The following is a 20,398-nucleotide window of genomic DNA, read 5'->3' as shown; positions in this document are numbered from 1 at the left end:
ATAAAAAAAAAATGTTTAAAAACTGAGTTATTTATACTTAAGAAAAACAGAATAGATATGTCTTCACTGCTCTTTCTTTACTGGTAGGCTTGGAAAGACAATGAGGCAAGAAATTCCACATTAACCTCAACTGCACCTGTCTGTTCCAACTGCAAAAGCTTTGTTAATGTCGGTATAAGACTAATATATAGGGTCAGATTATGACATTCTTGTGAGCAATACCAGTGAAATACCAGGACATTATGCAGAGCATGGACCAAGATGCTGTGTAAGAGAAAATGTATCTCACTTTTCAAAACACTGGGAATGAAGGGTTTGTGGAGGACAGTCCTTTAACTTCTCAGTGCTAATGTGCCAATCCAGTGAAGACTGAGTACACACTAAACTTCAGGGAATATTCATGTGCTGAAAATTCAACAGCTGCATAGCATTTTCCTGCATCAGGAGCTCTGCCAGTTTTTATACACTTTGTAGTTCATAGACTACTCTCAGGTTGCAGTTCTAAACTTTCCCAGATCTGCTGATGATCACTAAGACATGCAAGGAGATGATAGCCAAACACTCCTTCTTAACTTCATTTACTTTAGTCACTTCACCTTTTCATAAATGGAGAGGTCATATGCTGCTCTAGAATGTGTCTGTGTCATGGTGGCTATTACTTCACAGTCCTCTAAGGAGCAAATGGAGTGTTCGCTTGAGGTTCTTGACAATTCCTACTCTTTTCACAGTCATGACTACTAGTGCCCCATTTCCTTTCATTTTCTGTATCCTTCTACAGTAATTTGAGAAGAGTGCTGATCCAAGAACAGGAAACTCAGAGAAAAATTTTGGACTCTGGGCCTCGCTGTACAGCTAACACAGCAACACAGTACCTGCTTCCAAGTGCTGTTCCTGTGAACACACCTGTAAGTGCTGTCAGTGTCAGGTTTTCCACCTTCCTTTAACAGTCTACAAAATGTATTCTATAACATACATCAGGTTAATACAGAAATATTAGGAGGATTACTTAATTTGTAAGACCACTGAGGACCTCAGAGAATAGGCACTAGTTGAGCCCAAAGTATTTGCAGGAATCTCTGTGGATTCCTTTGCTGCTAAAACCTCAGATCAGACAGAGATAATCTTACTTGGATTTCAGCATCCAGCCATTAGAGGTAAGTGGTAATAACACTGTTCTGACTGAGCTTTTGTCTTGTAGAAAGGATATTTAACAGCACACAGTGTATCAAGCCTCATATTAATAAATGATGAAATTAATTTCAATCAGAATTATTGCCACAAGCACTAAGAAGTGTAATTAATATTTTCTGGTGTGCCGTGTCTCATAATAGTTTTTATTCTACATGAAGCATCAAGAGGAGTTGTATCATTTTAAGCAGAATGCTACATCACAAATTTCTTGTGCTAAGCTTTAGTTTAAGGATTTTCCACCATAAGAAAATCAGGTATAAACCACTTATTATAGTGCTTTAAAATATGCTAACTTGAATGGTGGTATTTATCTCAGTGAAAAGTTTTATGTTGCTGAGAGTCAGATTTCTGAAACTGCTAAAAGAGCAGGTAGACACATTTCTTCACTTGCAACAGCACTGCCACTGGCTGCCAAGTCATGCCCACCTCTGCATTACTGTAAAGCTGCAGAATGGAGTTAAATTCTCTGTCATCACGTCCATGCACACACACAGATTCTCAGATTTCCTATGTAAAACTATTCCTCTGGATACAGTGATGGAAAATACAGAGGTTTTGCTATACAAGCTGTAACATTAATGTCTGAGGAAGTTGGTGCCAATTGAAATCAATGAAAACTGGATTTACTGTTGAGGATTTTTCCAGTGGGAAGAGCTTGAGCTGCCTGTGTGGGATTTTCTGGGTTTGGTATGACACTAGGTGGCAGTAGTTGTTTTAGAAGCCTTTTTCCTTTCTTTCTTTTTTAATTTTGATCCATAAATAGAAGTGAAAATGCACACACAATAAAATCAGTGCTGATTCCACTGCCAGTTGACGAGGTTGGGAAATTTAGAGAGCCTCAATACCAGATAGCAGTGTATAACTTGAGAACCAAGACCAAAAATGTGTCCAAATAGTGATGGCCAGTCCCAAGATCTCGTTAAGAAACCTAAGAAGTCATACAGTCTGTCATGGGAAGATTTCTTCTAAGGCCTTCTCAGAACTAAACCTATAATTTCTTTCCCTTCTAGGGCTAGTCACCACATTATCAACAGAAAATGCTCTTTCCTCACATGTTCACCTATTTTTTTCTTTCCTCCTTTGGAGATAACTTATCTTAGGACAAGAAGTATGCACATTAATAATGAATTGAAAGATCCACTTTCTACATTGCATGCAATCAGGTATTTTTTAATTAACTATCAGAAAAGGAATATGATATATTACCAACACATCATTTATCTAACAAGTAATAAAACAACAATTTAACTTTTTTGGAATTCCAGTTCATCACAATTTTTAAATATTAAAGTGGGTTCAAACATCACTATTTCATCATAATGCTGTTTAGAATAATTTTAAATTTCTACACTTTCAGTATGCAAAACAAAGAATTAAAAACATGCAGATCAAATCTAAAAACTCAGGAGTGTTCTAAAAACTATAACATATTTCAGTTTCTTCTGAGCCTGATATTTCCTGAACCTATAAAAGTATATATAATCAAGTTTGTTCACTATATCCATCTTCATAAAGCGAGGTGTTTACTTTTTTATGAAAACTGAGCTTTTCACCTAATCATTGGGACAAGGAACTGAAGCTTTAAAAAAAGTTTTGTGAGGTTTTCATTTAACTTGCAAGAGCTGGCAATACTGTATTTCAGGAACTGCTGGAATGGTGCTTCCTGAGACCATATATATCAGCTGTTCAGTGGGAAATATCAATCCTCTATATAACCCTTTTGGGCAGCAAGGGAAGCAAGAAATGGCTGGGTCAATGAGGGGGTTTTAACAGTACCATTTTCCATGTTGTAATCTAGTCAAAAAGTCCCTACTTGTAGAAAAAGACCTGACATTTTTCATAAGTCATCATTGGGAATTTGGGTTTTTTCATCATATTCAAAAGCTGTCACTGGCTGAGCTCCTCCTTGAGCCATGGTGGGATGTTGACTATGAGCAAGAACTAGTCTAGAACCAGGTTCTCTCTTAAAGACTCTTTGAGCACTAACTCTAGATAATGAAAGCAGTTGCACTCATGGCACAAAATGTTCTGGCTAAATCTCTCCACAAGATTTCACTTGTGCTAAGGAAAGTGAACAGTCAGGACAGCACTGAAGATCATAGCACCCTGGTAGAGAACAAGAGCACTACTGGATTTCTAGTAAATGTGGAATTTCTGGCCAGAGTTCATAGAACCTTTTCATTTCTCTAATCCCGATGTTATTTGCCACCAGACCTGATATTTGAACTCATCTATCCTAATCTAGTTCTCACATTCTTCTCTTCTCAAAGAAAAAAGAAAATAGCACATCGATTTTTTTTGTCTTCAGACTGACAATGACACTGTGCAGACTAATAGTGATACAGTTATGAACTCCAGCTGTCTTTGGTAAGGAAAAGCCATTAACATTGACTTTCCCTTTATCCTTTCCTTTTATATCTACTTGCTTGTTAGCTGAACTTTCTTTGTACCTCTTGAAACCCACTGTAATAATTCATACAGATTGCAAAAGACATGCTAGAAGAAAAGGCTGCAAAGCCACTTATTTGTAGTTATCTCAGTTGTTGATCTTAGCCAATAAACTGCTGACTGATCACTGCAAATGTTTCTGCTTATAGCAGATATGCAATGGGCTGATACTCAATTCGCTTTAGCTTCTGTTGCTGCTGGTCTATCAGCATGACAGCCAAGATGCTGTGCTGTGCCCCAGCTCAGGCACAGCACAAGTGATGCACCACGTCTCAGAGGTGGAGTGGTGCCTGTGCTGCTCTGAAGCGGGACAGGCTGGGCCATCCAGCACATGCCATTGGTGTCACCTCAGAAGTACACAGTGATCTGCACATCCAGCTGTTTCAGATGCAGGTGGCAGAGGGAAACACACAGCTGCACTCCTGGGCTTGTCCATCAAAACTAGCATATTTTAAAGGAGTTTGGGAAAGTAACATGCGGGAAGGAAATGGGTATCTTAGGTTCTACTCTGATCTCTATTGACAGCTCTGTACTCTCTGTGGCTTTCCCCTCTCTCAGTTTTACCTTTATAGTGTTCACTGCGATGTCCCTTCTCTGTCAGGATGACGCTGTCTGTGCTCCAGGGGTTCAACTGTCAGCCACAGAACAGAGCTCTTCCTGGCACTTTGCAAACAACCCATGGTGCATCACTGTTTTGGGATGTCCTCTGTATTTATCTGCAGAATTCCAACACACAACAACTAAAAAAAGCTGAATGAATGGAATCTGGATGTTTAAAACACTCCATCTGGGCTTCTACCTCATCTCTAGACAGACACTTCTAGCTACGCACAGGCACTTTTATCTTGGAAACTCAAGTGGAAATTTTATCCTTCATATGCCCTCAGCTTTGAGCCAATTACCCCAATGCAAAACTAAACCACTCTGTGTAAAGATACCCCCTCCACAGCCCTCACACACTGTGAAGGAGACAACTAAACATAACACACAGTTTGGTGCACACTTGCACTGATCAATACTGTCATTGCTTCTCTTTATTCCCTGCCTCTCCCCATCCATCTGCTTTTTCTTGTCTTAGCAATGGCAGATTTTGGAAAATGGAGTGGCTTTTTGGTTTTTTTCTTTGAATGAGATTTGGGCGGTACCAACCCACAGTTAGAGCTCCTACACTCTACAGTTCTCCAGGTGATAAACACTAGCCCAGAGAAGCACAGAGAGGGACACACACTGAACACCTGCTTATTAGCACAGGGCCCATGTAAGGCCCGTGCAGCACTGCAGCTTCAATGTACAAGATAAAGGTGCAAATGTTGCAGGGCCAGAGCAAAGGAATAAATTTCAGACACATGGAGAATGCCTAATATAAATAAAATAAACTGTAGAAATCAAATATTTAGCTTTTGAAATGCTAGCTGTTCCAGATGTAAAAATCTAAACAATTATCCCTGAGATAAGCATCACAAAGTATATTTATATTTCCCCCTGGGTTTTATTTTGTGTTCATTAATATATACAACATTTTCCTTTTTAAAAATACTTTATGAGCCACATGCTCTCTCTATGTACTTTTATGGAATTGCTATTGGAATTGGATGAAGCTGCATTTGCATTCAAGGGAGAACTCAACTTACTGTAATCATGCCTAATTTGTTGGAGCACTGAGTATTTAAATCAGGTTATTATAATGTTTACAGCTCCCACAACCCCCAAATTGCATGATAATTGTCATGTCACGCAATTTATAGCTATGCAGACTCTGCACTAAGACTGACAGGACCATTGTGTATATTATTAGTCAAACACTTGTGAATCTGAAGAAATTACGAGGAATCCAAAAGAAATGCGAGGAGCAGAGTCTTACTACCATGGACGCAATGCAGTTTAAAGTAAACTCACTCCATTTCACTGCTGAAAATGTGCAGTCTTTCTGCCCTTTGGGATCCTAGAAGAACGTTTCAGCTGATATATTCAGTGGTTCAGGTGGTAAGCAACCTTCAAGTAAACAAAGACTGGCCAAAATGTAAACTCTCTGCAAGTACATATTCTTCTTCTGTTAGGTAAATTTACTTCTTCAGGTTTATTCCTGGTATCAGACAGAAATATAAGGACTGGATTGTGAAGTATTCAGAAAGAAAAGAACTACTAAGTACCTAGACAACAACATGAGTGCTGCTTGACTTTCAGCTCTGCAGCAGCTCTATGTGGAATTCAGCAGCTGAATTACAAACTTGTAAGCAAATCTATGACACTGAAGGAAACACACCCTGCTCATTTTACAGCGCTTAGCAAAGTGTGGAAATGCTTCATGAGTAAGTTTGTAGATGTCACTATAAAATCACTAAGAATAGTAATTTCTCATTAAGAGGGGGGAGGGAAAAGAAATGAAAAGACAATTAGGTTTTCTGTCCCCAAAGTATAATTCTCACTGGCAGAAAATGCACACAGCTGCTCAAAACTCAGTGGTGCTGCCAGTATTAAAATTCTCTTCTAGAAAGCTGGGAGAAATGTGGTCCCTGTTTTCCATTTCTCAGATGCAGATCCCACTCTGTGGGGCAGTAGCTGCTGCTCACTTCCCGAGATGTGTGGCCGGTGGCAACTCCATGTTCTCCTCTTTTAACCCAGTAATGCCAAATTAGTGGGGAAGAAAAATGAAGGCACTGTAATGATCAAAGAGGAAATTTTGCAAAAAGGCACGTGTGGTTGGTTGCTAATGAAACACAATGCCATTGGTTCTTTTAAAACAGGAAGCAGATTCTCCTGTTACTTTATGGAAAGGCTGACCAAAATTTGCACCGCCTTTGAGAATGGTTGTTCTGGAACATCCTCTTTGGGAGATCTCCGGCAGACAGTTAGCAGTGAGATGGAGCAGTGGCAGAAGGGACTTGTGAGTGGCTTGTGGCTTACTCCCTGTGGCTTGTAAGTAAATTGATTAGGACTAAACCTCTGGATAGGCAGGCTCTGTACTGGCTGCATGAGGTTGTGGCAGCCATGTGGGCTAATGAGCTGAAAAACAGGTGGTCAGCAGCAACTGCCAAATCAGCATCTTGACCTCATCAATAGCCAATAAAAAATAGAACAGAAACAAGATACAGATGGCGAATAACTAAATAAAAAGACATTAAGCTGCCAAGAGGAGCTCTTCTGGGGAGTAAACTGGCCATGATACCACCAATTCTGACTAAGAAAAAGAGATGAAATTGTTCGTATAATGTATGCAGTGTATGACTATGATTCATATGTTCTAACATTAGAAAGAGAAAGAATTTGAAGTTTTTAGATGGTTAATGGTTATTAATAAGGCAAGTAATATTTATAAAGATGTAAAGATATCCTCATTCAAGAACACACAGTCAGAGAAATAGAAAAAGAAATAGATTCTAGAGACCAGGTTCCAGTAGAAGCTGATTCTAAAACAAAATGGAGAGTTGGAAAATGGTAAATTAAAAATCAGAGTATTAGATTACTTTAAAAATAAAGAATGCAAGTCAAACAAATGTACATTTTTTTTAGAATTGAAAAAATTCAAGATCAAATACACCTGCCAAAGCCTCAAGATTCAAATCGACCTATGGGATGGAAGGAGCAGACAAGCATGGCCATTGGAATGTGTTACAGGAAAAATGCGTAAGATAAATGAAACACAACAGTCAAATCATCCAACTCTCTTGTGAGTCATGATAGATAATCAGCAGGAACGTGGTGGATGGTGATAGCCAGTGAGCCCTGCAGCTTCAAAAGACAAGGACAAAATATTAAGTTAATAACAGCTATTTACAAAAGAGCAGAGACTGATTGTCCAGTTGCCACATAGGAAATTGTTAGATGAACATATTACTATGACAAGAAAAGAAAGATGGGAGCTAATGAAGGAGTAGGTGACAATAATAGAGTTATGCTAGCATTGCTTTGCTAAAATGTCTTTGTAAAACAGAATTAAGCATTACATGCTACATTTTTTAATACAGCAATCCAGAGGGAAAAGGAGTGGAGTGCTGAAGGATTTTATGCATCCACAATGCCCTAGGGTAGCTACATCAAACAGAACATGGAAGCAGCGTCCAACAGGATTCCCAGGTGCTAAGGCAGAAATACCAGATCTGGGGAAGTATCCATATGTGTAAACTATTATCACTACGACACACAAGATAACAAGTCTTGAGAATTCCCTCATGCATAAAAAAATGGTGCTGAAGACCTGTCTGGCTTGTCAGCCTTACCAGGACATTCCTTCCTTTGAAAATCTCTGAAGTAATAACATTTATTAAATTTTTTTTGTAAACATCAATTTTCTTGCTGTTCCGTGCTTGTTTGGTTGGTTTACCATTCAGCACAAACAAAGCAAGTTTGGTAACTAAGTTGGAGGGCATTGTTAAATCTCAATGGTAAATGAGAACAAGTCTCAAGAGGAACAAGCAAAGCCCCTCCAGGCTCAGGAAGTGTGGTAGGACACCCTGACACCCTGCACTCCAGGGTTTGCCCAGGGCTCCTCTCCTGCCTTGCAGCTGAGCTGAGACTGGCAGAGTCCCTGCGGGAAATGCCAGACTCAAGCAACCCCCACCCCCATCTCTCTGTATTTCTGTGTCAGAGAACAGTGCAGTCTCCCTTAAATCCCACAGTCTGGGCTCCCTGCACTCCCTCTGGCCTGGTGTTGTAGGGGCAGGGCCCTTCCAGCAATGAGCACCCACACCTGGGTGGTTGTGTGAGCTGCTGTACTCCACCACAGCTCTGCCTGCAGGTCTCCCTTGGCATTTTTGTGATAATGTGACAAATCTGCAACACTCCTAAGCCAAGCTTTGCCATTGTGTGTGGCCATTTGTGCATGGGGCTGTGCCACAGCTGTCAGGTCAGCTTGAGAGCATCGCTGCTGGCCTGGGTGAGGGTAAGGGTGGTGGCCATGCAGGCAGACTTGATGATTTATAGGCAATCAAAGCACACAAACACTTCCCTACAGCATGTGATTTCTGGTTCCATGATGTCTCTATGTTGCCAGGCCCAAAAGTTGTCTGATTTTCTTTTAAAAAATGGCAACTACTTATTAAAGGTAATTATTAAACTTTAAGTTTCAGCAAATCTTTAAAATACAATATGTTGTAGAAACTCGTATAAACTGCACCTGTAAGTGACATCTTTGCAATAGTCTTGTACATAGGAGGCTCAAAGCTATTTCTTGCCAGCAGCAGTGATCCACAGACTTTAGATGTTGTTAAAAAGCTTACAATATCAGCAGGGCAACTGCTGCCTCCATTAGAAACATGATACTAAGATGCTGATTAATACCAGGAGGGGGCTTTAATCAGCCAAAGCCATATGCTATTTCACTTAAGATGAAAGTGCAAATGATAATCATTATTTCAGAAAGGATGTATTTAAAAGAAGAGCAGAACAGCAAGTGGCATCTTTTTATCATTACAGCTTCTTCATGCAGTCCCTTTTTTTCTAAAGCTTTATAGGCTTTTATGAACATCTGGATCATTTCTTCATTATATAGGCTTCCAATATCATTATGTTTGATGTAGTGTTTTTAGTGGAGCTATGCTAAATGTCTAAATATACAATTAATTCCTATTAATTATAGTTTTCAAACTGATGAAATTATCCATCATTAACTTAATCACTTGTATTTTATCTTAAAATTGTATTCACTCTTTTATAATCCCTACATCTAAAGCCATTTCTTCCCTGGGCTTTGTGTGATGTTTTGCATGCTGTTTGTATAAAGGTTTGCCAGCCATTTTCAACTGCTTGTAGAACTGAAGCTGTCAGCAGCAGGCCATTTTAAAATAGAACCTAATTCAGCTCAGTTGTTTTACCAAGAAGCGCTTCAGAGAGAAGGGAAAAAAAAGAGGTGAATTTGGATCTGTAAAGGGCAAGACTTCATTAGACCTGATGAAACTTTAGTTCTGTATTCCTTACACCAAGGCAAGGGGGTTGAGCGAGGCTTATCAAGAGGAGAGTAAGGGAAGAGAGTTATTCACTGGCTTCCACTCCATGTGGCAGTAATTCAGCATGAATAGAAACAAATGATTTAGAAGTCTGCATTGACTGTACTTGAAGAATTAGGAGCATCTTTAATATCAAGTTACAACACATCTAAAGAAAAAAACATCTCTAAAGCTTTTTCTGAACACTCTAGCCTTCTTTTAGGTTTCTTCTGTGACTTAAACTGGAACACATATTATGACATCTTAATCAAATGCCTTCCCTAGTTTCCAAGCCTAAAGTTAGGTAGATACTCCCTTTTCTTTCATATGGCATTTGCAGAATTAAAAGAGAAAGAATGAGGGGGTTAAAAGCACTAGAACAAATCTGCTTAGCTCTCATCAGTCTGCTTTCAGGAACTGGGAGTCAGAAAGAGTGCAGGGAGCCAGAACTGCTGTTAGCACTGAAGAGACATAAGTATCAGCTTTGTGGGGTGGGGGGTGTCCAGGACTCTCTCCATCTACAACTGTTGGCCCTCCACAGAACAACAGAGCACAGTAAACAAGAGTTACACAGACTCCAACACAGCACAGCGTCTATGCAGCATTGCAGTCCATCCTGCCAACCCAAACTCCCTCAACAGCACCTTTTTGGTAAGAGCTGAGGCCCACAGAAAGCTGCCCACGGTTTGCAGTCTTACCCCATCACAGCCCAGGACGTACCTCAGGTGCCTGGTTTGGATACACTTTAAGGAACGAAGCTACTGGAAAAGACATTTCTCTTTAGAGGTTCATCATCCTGAGCAGGTATTTTCTAATTCCATCTATTATAGATTTTTTTTCTGCTGGACCTGCAGGAGTTTAAATGACATTCATGTCCATAGCAGGTATTAAATACATCAAGAGCACGAAGACCTCTCATTCTCAAAAACAAAGCTGTGTTCTTGTCTTTGTTTTCACTGGCATTTTGTGGTAGCAAATACTTTCTTTAATTCAATTGTCTCCAATCTCAGAAACTTCTTGTCACAGCTGTGATGTCCCATTCTTCTGTTCAGGTAATTTATTGTATTCTTCTCTTTATTTATGATATGGTGTGATATCAAATGATTATTTGGGGCTCAAGGTTCCATCCAGCTGCCTTGGTGTCACAGACCCACGTGCTCCTGCTCTGCTTGTCTTCTAGGCTCCCATTTTGGGAGGCCAACATCCTTAAAAATATAGTTCCCAGTGCCTCAGATTACAAGGAAGCAGACTCCACATTGCTCCCCCTTTCTTCCATAACATGTTGGAAAATTCTTACTTCTGTCAAAAAACCCCCCAACTTGATTGACACTGAAAATTCTCATTCTGAGATGGAGTAGGAGCTAAAGTTTGTTTTATTTCTTCTGTAGTGAGACGAGGTTGTTGTTAGTTTTGAAAACTTGTGGCAGCATGTGAGACCCAGCAGCAAAGTTGTGCCGGCTGGGGATGGAATCCTTCGGTCTGTTTTAATCACTACTCTATTTCCTTTCAGCTCCTGCCCCTCCTTTGGCTTCGCTCTCACTTTTACTCCCCTCCTCTAAATGGAAATTTTAAAGTATAAGACTCAGGCATCCGACCCATGGCTCACCTCCAGGTGTGCCACAATATGTCTGCTCATCATAGGGGCTGCCTTTGCTCCGGAGGGCAAAGCTTTTACCTTTGATCACTCCAGATGTATTTTCTCCTCATAATAAACTGAAAATTACAATCATCCCTTTTGGGTCTCTGACAGCTTATTTGCCCATTATTTCTTCAGTAAGGCATTCAGTGAATATAGTGGTACACAGTCTAACACAGTTTTAAACCAAAATTCAGAAACAGTAAAAATGGACTGTCTCTCCACAAGTAAATTAGCTGCAAAGTGCTCCAAGATCAAGACAGCAACATCCAGATCCAGCAGGCCTGGAATTTAGCATTTACTTCAGAAGTTCCTAAGCTAGGCTAACGAGGATGGCCCAAAGTTGACTCTGTAGTTCTGTATAATGTAGATACCACTTTGCAAATCCCTCCTGACTAAACACAGAGAACAGAATAGTCCAATTGCTTCTAGGTAATGTGGAAGACATTCATGTGGTCACTTTACAAACTTATTCTGGAAAAAACACTGTGACTGATTCAAGAACATAAGAAATATTGGACTAGGCCAGTGGTGCACCTAGACTAGCATTCTGTCTCCAGCAGTGGAGAAGTGACCTTTAACCCAGACTTTTATTTCCTGTCTCTTAGCCAGTTTTCAATAAAATAACCTATCCATCAATGGTTTTGAAAGGCAATGTCTTCAATAACCTTCTGTGTGTTACCTTCAAGAAGTTTTGTTGAAAATCAAAGTATTGGTGTGCACATGCTTATAGATACCTCATTGAACTGCAGCAGGTTAGGGGCAGGATTTCCCTTTCCAGAAGCTTTTTCCCACTGCACCACATTTCTCTATGGACTCACTGAACCTTTCTGTATGACAAACTCCATCCTCCTGTGCTGTTTATCCCAGGATCCCCTCTAAAGATCATTCTGTATTTCACTTACACCCCATTTGAGTAATTTTAGACAAAAGCACTCAGGAAATTGCTCATGTTCTTCAGGCATGATACGCTCCACAAACACCACAGCTGAGGTCTGAATAGTCTCTGAATTAGCACAACCTGCAGCATCCAATGGGCTCAGTCCACTTAGTCATGCAAAGGGTGACAAAAAAACTTGCAGCTGCACCTAGAGGTATGATATAAACCCAAAGCCTTGCACCTTTGCTGCCGCCCCAAATCAGTCCCCTTTGAAAACTTTTTTTTCCATTTTTTGCCATGACAACATTCTTCAGAACTGACACACAGAGCCCTTAAAAGATTAAGGTGCTTTGCTCCTAATGATCCCTTTGCTTACAGAAGGGGCTGGGGGTTGCAGCCTACGGGATCCATGGCAAATAAACAGCAGCAAGGACTAATGACTAAGAGGCTCAGTTTGTACTAAGATGCCTTGAGCTGGAGTCCGAGCTCTGCCTCTGGCAGGCTGCAGGACCTTTGAAAGTCTTTCCATATCCACTGCACTCTGTAATTATCTTGTCTGTTTAGATTGTGAGCTCTTCGTGTCAGTGATTGACATGACACATTCGTACAGTGCCAGTAAAACAGGAGTCATAGCACAGCCCAGGTTAGGACCCCGAGGTGCTGCTTTAGTAACAACATCACTCTCCTGTTCTGGCATTGCAGTAAACCATAGCTACATTATAATATCCACCTGCTTTGGGCCATCTGGTGTACATAAATGTCCCTGTGCATTTTATATGTAAATATAACTCTTTGAAGACTCTTCTTATTGTTGCCAGTCATTGCCTGTTAAGTGCTGTCAGAGTTTCCTGTGCTATAGGAGAGAGAGGTGGATCCAAGGAGCTTTAAAATCCAAGCAGAGCAGCAAAATATTTGGAGACAACATGCAGGGGATGAGCCAGGAGCTGTTTCCCATTCAGGGTGTTCCCCAGGAGTGGGCTGCACTGCAGCTGCAGCAGGTTGCAGGGAACTGGCAAAGGGGACAGTGTTTGAACAGGCACAGTTATGAGCATGGAAGGAAGTTGCAGGTTCAGGAAGCACAATACATGACACTGTCTGAACAAGGAAGGAAATATAAAGACAGAAGGATATAAAGGCAAAAGGAATAAGAGGAGGGACAGGACAAAACTGTGGCTGTTCTCTAGGGAGGGACAAAACAGATCAAAGCTCCTAAGGCTAAAAAAATTAAAATTTATATAAAAAGGGATTAAGCGGATAAAAAATTTCAAAATGGGGGAAGAAGGGAGGCTTTGGTTGTCACATACCTTCTAGTGTCAGAAACTGTAAGAAGATCCCCACTTTTTTTGCTATTGTATAGAGACATCTGCCTTCCTGTGACAATGACCCCGAATTTCAGAGCTGGAGTACGACAGAACTCAGATTCTGTAACAGATCTGTTCTGCTAAGCAGGGATTATCTTTGCATAAGATTTGTATGAAGTGCCTCACACAAGTGAAGCTGAATAGGGCTTCTAGACCCAACTAAAATACACAGGATACAAAAAAAATCATCATCACCATCACCACTGTAAGCTGAAGCAGTGTGGCACTCCATTGAATACTGCAGTCCAACTCTCTGAGAAAGAGAATATACTTTGAACTAATTTATCCACTGGTTCTTCTATCTTTTAAGGATTCAAATGTCAAGATCACCCCTTATCTGCCAATCCTATTCCAATTCCCTTTGTCTGAAGAAATTGAACTCAGAGAGGATCATAACAAAATGAGGTGATTAAGTCTCCTAGAACAAATACAGTGCCTTCTCAGTGCTGAAGGGTAAAACTTTCTTACTTCCAAAGTCTTTTGAGAGTCCTGAAATTCTTTTCTTCTGCATTGCATTTTGAAGTTGCTCCCCATGAATATCGTTGTCAGACAATACTAACTCTCCACCTACCAACTGTCAGTTTTCACAGAGATGACATTTAAAAGACTCAGAGCTTGAAAGCTAATCTCTCTTCTCAAAAATTATATTTCCCAGCAAATATTAGGATATATACCAGACAAATAAAGTGAATATGAGTGTTCCTTGTAACAGTTCAACCACAAAGATGAATTCTGTATAAGAATGGGACTTAATTGGACTAAAAAGATACTTGTGACAACATAATGTCAGCTTCAGACCAGAGTTCTGTGTAACTGCAACTCTTTAGAAAAACAACAATAAAAATCCGAATAAAAATTTCATTCTGTAAATGCAATACTAAGGTTGACACTGTTGTCTGCTGGAACAGTTTCTATGAATAGTGGATCAAATCCTTCAGCATATTAGCGTGGCTCACAGCGAAGAAAATACCTACAATGCCATGGGAGGTGTGATGGTTGCATTCAGACAACCAAACTGTTCTTAATACAGCCTGGCTATGGCTCAGTGCTTTTGTGACAGGACAGACTTGGCAATGCTCAGCAGCCCAGATGGGTTTTACAGTTTGGGCTGAATTTCATTCTGTGACAGCTTCCCTGGCACCTGCACCGAAGGCAGCTAAAGTGAACTTGAGGGTCTGTGTGATCCCATCACTGCACTAGGAACACACAAGAACTGAAGTCCTTGAAAATGTTTTGGGAGTACTTTTGTCATCTCTTTTCTTGTGTATTGTTATTATTTTTTAGAATGATCTGATGCAATTACACTTCAAATTAAGCTTAAGTTTTGAATGCCAGCAAGAGATTTCAGACATTTCTTTTAGACTTTAAGGTGAAAGATCTCTGATGTCACACAGCATCTTACAACAACACACAGTATTTCAGCTGCTCCTATTGCTGTGGCATCAGCCTGATCAGTCAGATTATTACAGAAACATTTCTTCTGCTGCACATTTGCACCTGAAAGCATGAGATTTGACTACAGATCTTTGGGAGCACTTGATGCAGGAATAAAGATGCCACCCTCTATTTTTCTGCTCCTATATAATGGTCAGTGTTAGTTCTGCTCCTGTGCTCACTGTTTCACAAGGATCTTCTTTCTTGTTCCCATGTTCCATTCAACCCCCAAAACAAGGTCCTGGTGCTTTAGCAGGGAATAGCTCAGTGAGGCTCTACCTGTGTGTAATGGCATTCGGTAGGATTTTTATCAACAGTTCTCCAAAGGGTAGTGCAGTTGCACACCATTCCCAGGTAAGCTTTCCCATTCTTGGATTTTCCAAGGCATTTCTCTAATGGACGTGGAACCCATAGGTTGATGATAAAACTATAAAAAAAAAAAATAAATCCAAGTTTAGAGAAGTTATTAAACAGTTGAGTCTTAAAATTATGCCAGATCTCATTTTTATATGTCTGTACTCTGTAAATCAGCATGTATTATAGCCAACTCACAGTATTCACAATCAGATAATCTCTGTTCACTTTTGTCTCACCTAAACGTAGAAAAATTACATTTGGCTGTTGACTTTGGACTTTCCCTGACACTCTTCCACACCTAATCCTCTTCAGCCAAAATAATCTGAGTCCGACAGGGAGATTTGGATGAAAGAAAAGGTCCTCTTTTATTCAGATTTTATTTTTTGTCTCTACACATTATTTTGTTAAAGTAGAATGGAGAGGAAGAAAAGTTCAAGAAATACAAGGGATGATTCTTAGGACACATAGATAGCTTTCCAGAGAAAATGTAGGCGTTCTCTCTACTAATATTGTTATCTTCTCACAAGATGTCCCTCATGTAAGAATGAAAACAGATACAGTGTCAATGCTCCCATGCATTATAACCCTCATTTTTCTTTTATAAGTTATCATCCCAAGGCTGAAAAGTTTCCAGGGAGTTTTGGGCAGCTCTGTGTTTGTGCATGTCTCTTCCCCATATTCAAAGTGCTATTAAATATTGTTTTCTTCTGATTATTCTCAACTGACAGAAGAAAAGCCTGATAAGAATTTAAGTGCTTCGACTGAAGCTATTGAGTGGATTTCTGTGGCTATCTACTCCTTAACTATCACACAAGAAACATCCAGTCATCTCTGTGTTCTGACAAATATTTCTGATTTTAACAGGAAAGGCTCATTTTAGTGTCATACAAGTCAATACACACCAAAGGAGCCTGGCTATGCCTGGGAACTCACCTGTATACATTACTTACTCAGATACCCCCCATTGCAACAGGCACCCATTGCAGGGGTTTTATGCCCTGTTCATTAATCAAAGGTACTTTGCAGTCTCAGTCTAGTTTCCAGCACACAGATGGTAATATTAAGACGTTGATACATTTTAGACTCCAAGCCCACAGAGCTGTCTCAGCAAAGGAAAAGACTGACTGGCAGAGAGCCCGGACTCCCATCGCAGCCCCCATGGGTGCTCCCTTTTCCAGGGCAACACGCCCGGTGCACTTGCTCTGTGAGTAAATCAAGCAAAGCACACACAGTTCATCAAAACAACCTTTTGCAGCTTCAAGAATAATGAAAAAGAAACTTAAATTTAATGCTAGCAGCAAGAAGATACAGTAGTAACACCCCCTTCTACAGCTAATTTTCCAGTAACATCACTGGATGTTCTCCTCATGAAAAATATCTGGTTTGGATCCAGAATATGCCTTCCCAAAACTGTTTAGCCTCCCCAAGTGACTATCACTCCATTACAGTCTCTAGATCCTAGGTACAAAGCCAGTTAAATAATTGACACTTTCCTTTGTTTGATTCAGCACACATCTTTTGTCAGTGTTGAGACACTAGAGACCACAAAGCAACCACTCTAAATTTCCAAAATGAACTGTGCTGGTTTATACTTTCCTCTCTGATGCTTTTCCCAGTATTAACTCTGCATCTTCTCAAAATTATGTCTTGTCAAATTAAGCACAGTGGGTGGTACACTCATTATTGTTAGGTAAAACCACTGACAGAACATTCATTTCTTGTAGAACAACAAGGATTTTTTGCCAAATTCCCATCTTGATTCTACACTTTTTAAAAAATCCACTTTTTCTTAATCTCTTTAACTTGGGCTAAGTAGAGTTTTGAGGTTTGCAGAGCTGTTCTCCAGCTGAGTGTTTCCTTTTAGATATGCACACCTCCTTGTTGGACATTCATTATCAAACCTTGTGTTCGCCTTTTATCTACAAGTCCTCTTCAGTGTTCAGCATAAACTACATGGACACCTTGCAGATTGACATTTCTTCATTCATGCTTTACCTTAAACAGCATGCGAAGACATCAAAGAAGAGGAGCCGACTTTGATGTTACAAAATGAAAAACGCCTCATGATTTGCCAAGACCGGGGGAACTTGTAGTTTGCTCTTTTTTCCCTTAAAGAAATACTACTGCTTTCCCCATGAATATGTGAAAATCTTCGCTATTTTCACCAAACTTGTATAAATATTTTGTTCCTGGTAAAACATCAAGCCACCTCTCATTGCAGTCTGTTAAATATGGGCCCTGGTGCCTAAACTGCAGTGTCTTGAAGGAACACACTTTATTTAAAGAGCTCATTTGCTTCGCACCTGTGACTTTGCACACAAGGAGTGTCACGAACCCCGGCGTCACCTCACTAATGCTGATAATGACTCTGCTTGTGCTGAGTTTTTCATTCACAGGTCACTGAGAGGGATTTACAAAAGCATGGTCATTCCTACGCTGTAGATAAAGGAATTGTGCAATAAGAGATGTTATTTGGTTTGACCATGGAAGCAAATAGCCAGCAATAAAACAGAGCTGCCCCAATTCCTTGCGGGTGCTTGACTCGGCAGCTAACTCTGGTCATGAAATCAAAGTTGATTTCCTCAACACCATAACAGTCACAAAAAGTGCCAATAGCCCTGGGAGGAAGCCAGGCATACCTTATCAGAAGGTGCTGCACACCACAATAGGAAAGACCAGATTTGGTTCATGATTCATGTTCCTATTGTTTTGAATACTAAGAAGGGAGGTTTTCTTTGCGTGTTTGCTTTCATTGTTTGAAGTGAAGAGCTGCCCTGTCCTTATAAGGACAGAAGGAATGTGCATAATTAATCCAAGGCTAGAGAACAGAGACATTAAAAATGAACATTTGTTATTGATTTCCCAGACTGCAGTGAAACTGAAAAGAATATCATGGGAGGAAAAGATATGTAATTAAATGTGATTTGTTCGAATGCTGCCGAGGTAGGTCATTACATATGTATCATTCAACTGCATTGCTTCAACGTAAAGCACACAGTTCCTCTCCCTGGTACAAAATCCTTTGATTAACCAGGCTCCCTTTATTGGTGGAAGGGGCCAGCCCTTTTGTTGTTTTGCTGCTGGCAGTGTTGCTTGTGCTATTTCTTTAAGACTCTTCATCAGATGTGGTTTGTCAGGAACATGCCTAGACTGTAAGTCAGAACAGAGCTCATTTTCTTTGATGTGCATTTGTAATGTGACTGCTCCAAAAGGAGGGGAATGAAAACTTTGGTCACACTGTTAATCTGCAGGAACTACATTTTAAGCAACTGGATTCGCGTAGGCTCTGCACGTACTGTAGTGTCAGCTACTCCTTTCAAACAGAATTTTATCAATAATTGGTGCCAACACAAGAACATATGTCAAACACTTAACCACACCCAATTCAGCAAGAATGTGTTTAATCCAGACTTTCTGCTATATTTTCAGTTTTGGACCTGAATTTTTCCAAAACGACACATATAGCTACTCTAATCTCATTTCTTGCTGTAATGTGCTCAAGACCAGCACAGTTACCACAAGTTTCACTATTTGGCTCCAGTGTCACAGGTTTTGTACTCAAGGCTTTTACCCTTGAGCAAGTGTTTTGCACACCGAGAAAATCTGAAAGTGAAAGGGTTACACTTCCTTGAAGGTCCACTTGAATGACTGTGAGAAGAGAGCCAAAATGGTAATCAGATCCCTATGAGGTCATATTGAAAGCAGCCATGCCTATTTCACAGAGTCTTCTGATGTTGCAGGGGTCTGTAAAACATTTAATCACTGGAGTTTCAATAAGTTGAGATTTGTTGTGAGTACTGTAGAGAGCACTCTTCTTAGATAAAATGCTGCCTCGTAATGCTCTTACAGCTACATGAGCCAGAATGCAATCGAATATCCATGGTGATTTAGCCTTGCACCATCATCCCAGCGAAGGAGATGCAGGATTTTAACAGCTACATAGCAGTGGATTAATATAACTATTCGTTACAATTCATGGGAGGCCTGATCCAGCTTCTGTCACAGTAGAAGGAAAGATGCCATTTGATTTTGCTGTGAGTTTGGATGGGGGTTTGTGTATCTAATCCTATAACTGCCCTCCACTGCCACAGAAGCTTCTCCAGGGCTCTCTATTACTCTGCTGCCCAGTGGCACCTATACAGCTGCCTGCCTGCTCTTATTACTCAGTGGAGCCCAGGTGATGCTAATTCTGTCAGGCAACTAAGCCTTGGTACAGAGGGGCTTAATAGCTAAACCTTGTCTACCTTGTTTTATTTTATTCAAGCCTGTGAGGTTCTGACTGACCTCTAATGTAAGTTTGGCATAAACCATGTTGATGTCTGTCTCTGAAAGAAGTATTTGAAGATGGCTCTGCAAAAAACTCACAGATGTGGATGAAACCTAATCAGCTTTGCTGACAGGGTGCACCATCTCCTGCTGGGTGCAGCCATCTCCTCTGGCTCAAAGTGTGCAGGGAGCCAAGAGACAACCCTTGCTAGCCAATCTTCACTAAACAGGAAGCAATCATTATCTAGTTAAGCTTGCACCAAATAAACCTTTTATTAAACCTATATTTTAAGAAAGCCCTTCTCCACCAATGGTATGGTTTGAAACTTACTTTGAAAGACTCAGAAACCAAGCTAAAACAGAGCAAGATTAAAGAGCAAATAATTCACACAGATCAACCCAAAAACCTCTTCTGTTCTCTTGGAAAGATCCAAACCTGTAGACTGTCAATGGAACATTGAAGAAAACTGAAAGATAGTTTATGCCTCTCAAGTGCTTAAAACAAAACAAACACCTGAGTCCATTTTATGGTACCATTTCTGTCTTTGCAATCACTACTGAGCAAGTTTGTAGGTACCAAGGCTAAAAGATGGTTCAGTATATGGTTATATTGTGTTCTTTCTGCCTGTACAATCAAAATACACATTAGACAAAAAAACAATAATTACCTGGCATGCTAGAACCAACCACATAAAAAGAGTGCCTCTTACCAAAGAACACTGAGTTTTCAGAGATGGTTCCTGAAATATGCCAGGTTTGAAAATGGAAGCCTCAGAGCATCAGTCCTTTCCCCTTGGCTGACAGGCACTTGCATAAGAACAGAAAAGGCTTTCCAGCAGATATTTTGAGTGTCAGGGGAAAAAAAGTACTCATGAATTAATGTGGATTTTGAGGAGAATGATAT

At 40.2% G+C, this 20,398-nt stretch overlaps 1 long non-coding RNA gene across 1 annotated transcript; it reads left to right on the top strand.

Annotated features, from left to right (window-relative positions):
* The first annotated feature begins 772 nt into the window (after positions 1-772).
* LOC113994002 lies at positions 773-7,418 on the top strand. The gene is made up of 3 exons (XR_003542855.2): positions 773-905; positions 6,384-6,555; positions 7,150-7,418. It is a non-coding gene; the product is annotated as an uncharacterized LOC113994002 (long non-coding RNA).
* The last annotated feature ends 12,980 nt before the right edge of the window (positions 7,419-20,398 follow it).

The sequence above is a fragment of the Pipra filicauda genome, unplaced genomic scaffold (genome assembly GCF_003945595.2).
Source record: "Pipra filicauda isolate LSUMZ 115617 unplaced genomic scaffold, ASM394559v2 scaffold46_size3722508_pilon, whole genome shotgun sequence".
Taxonomy (NCBI): Eukaryota; Metazoa; Chordata; class Aves; order Passeriformes; family Pipridae; genus Pipra; species Pipra filicauda.
This window is presented reverse-complemented; position numbering and strand designations above follow the sequence as displayed.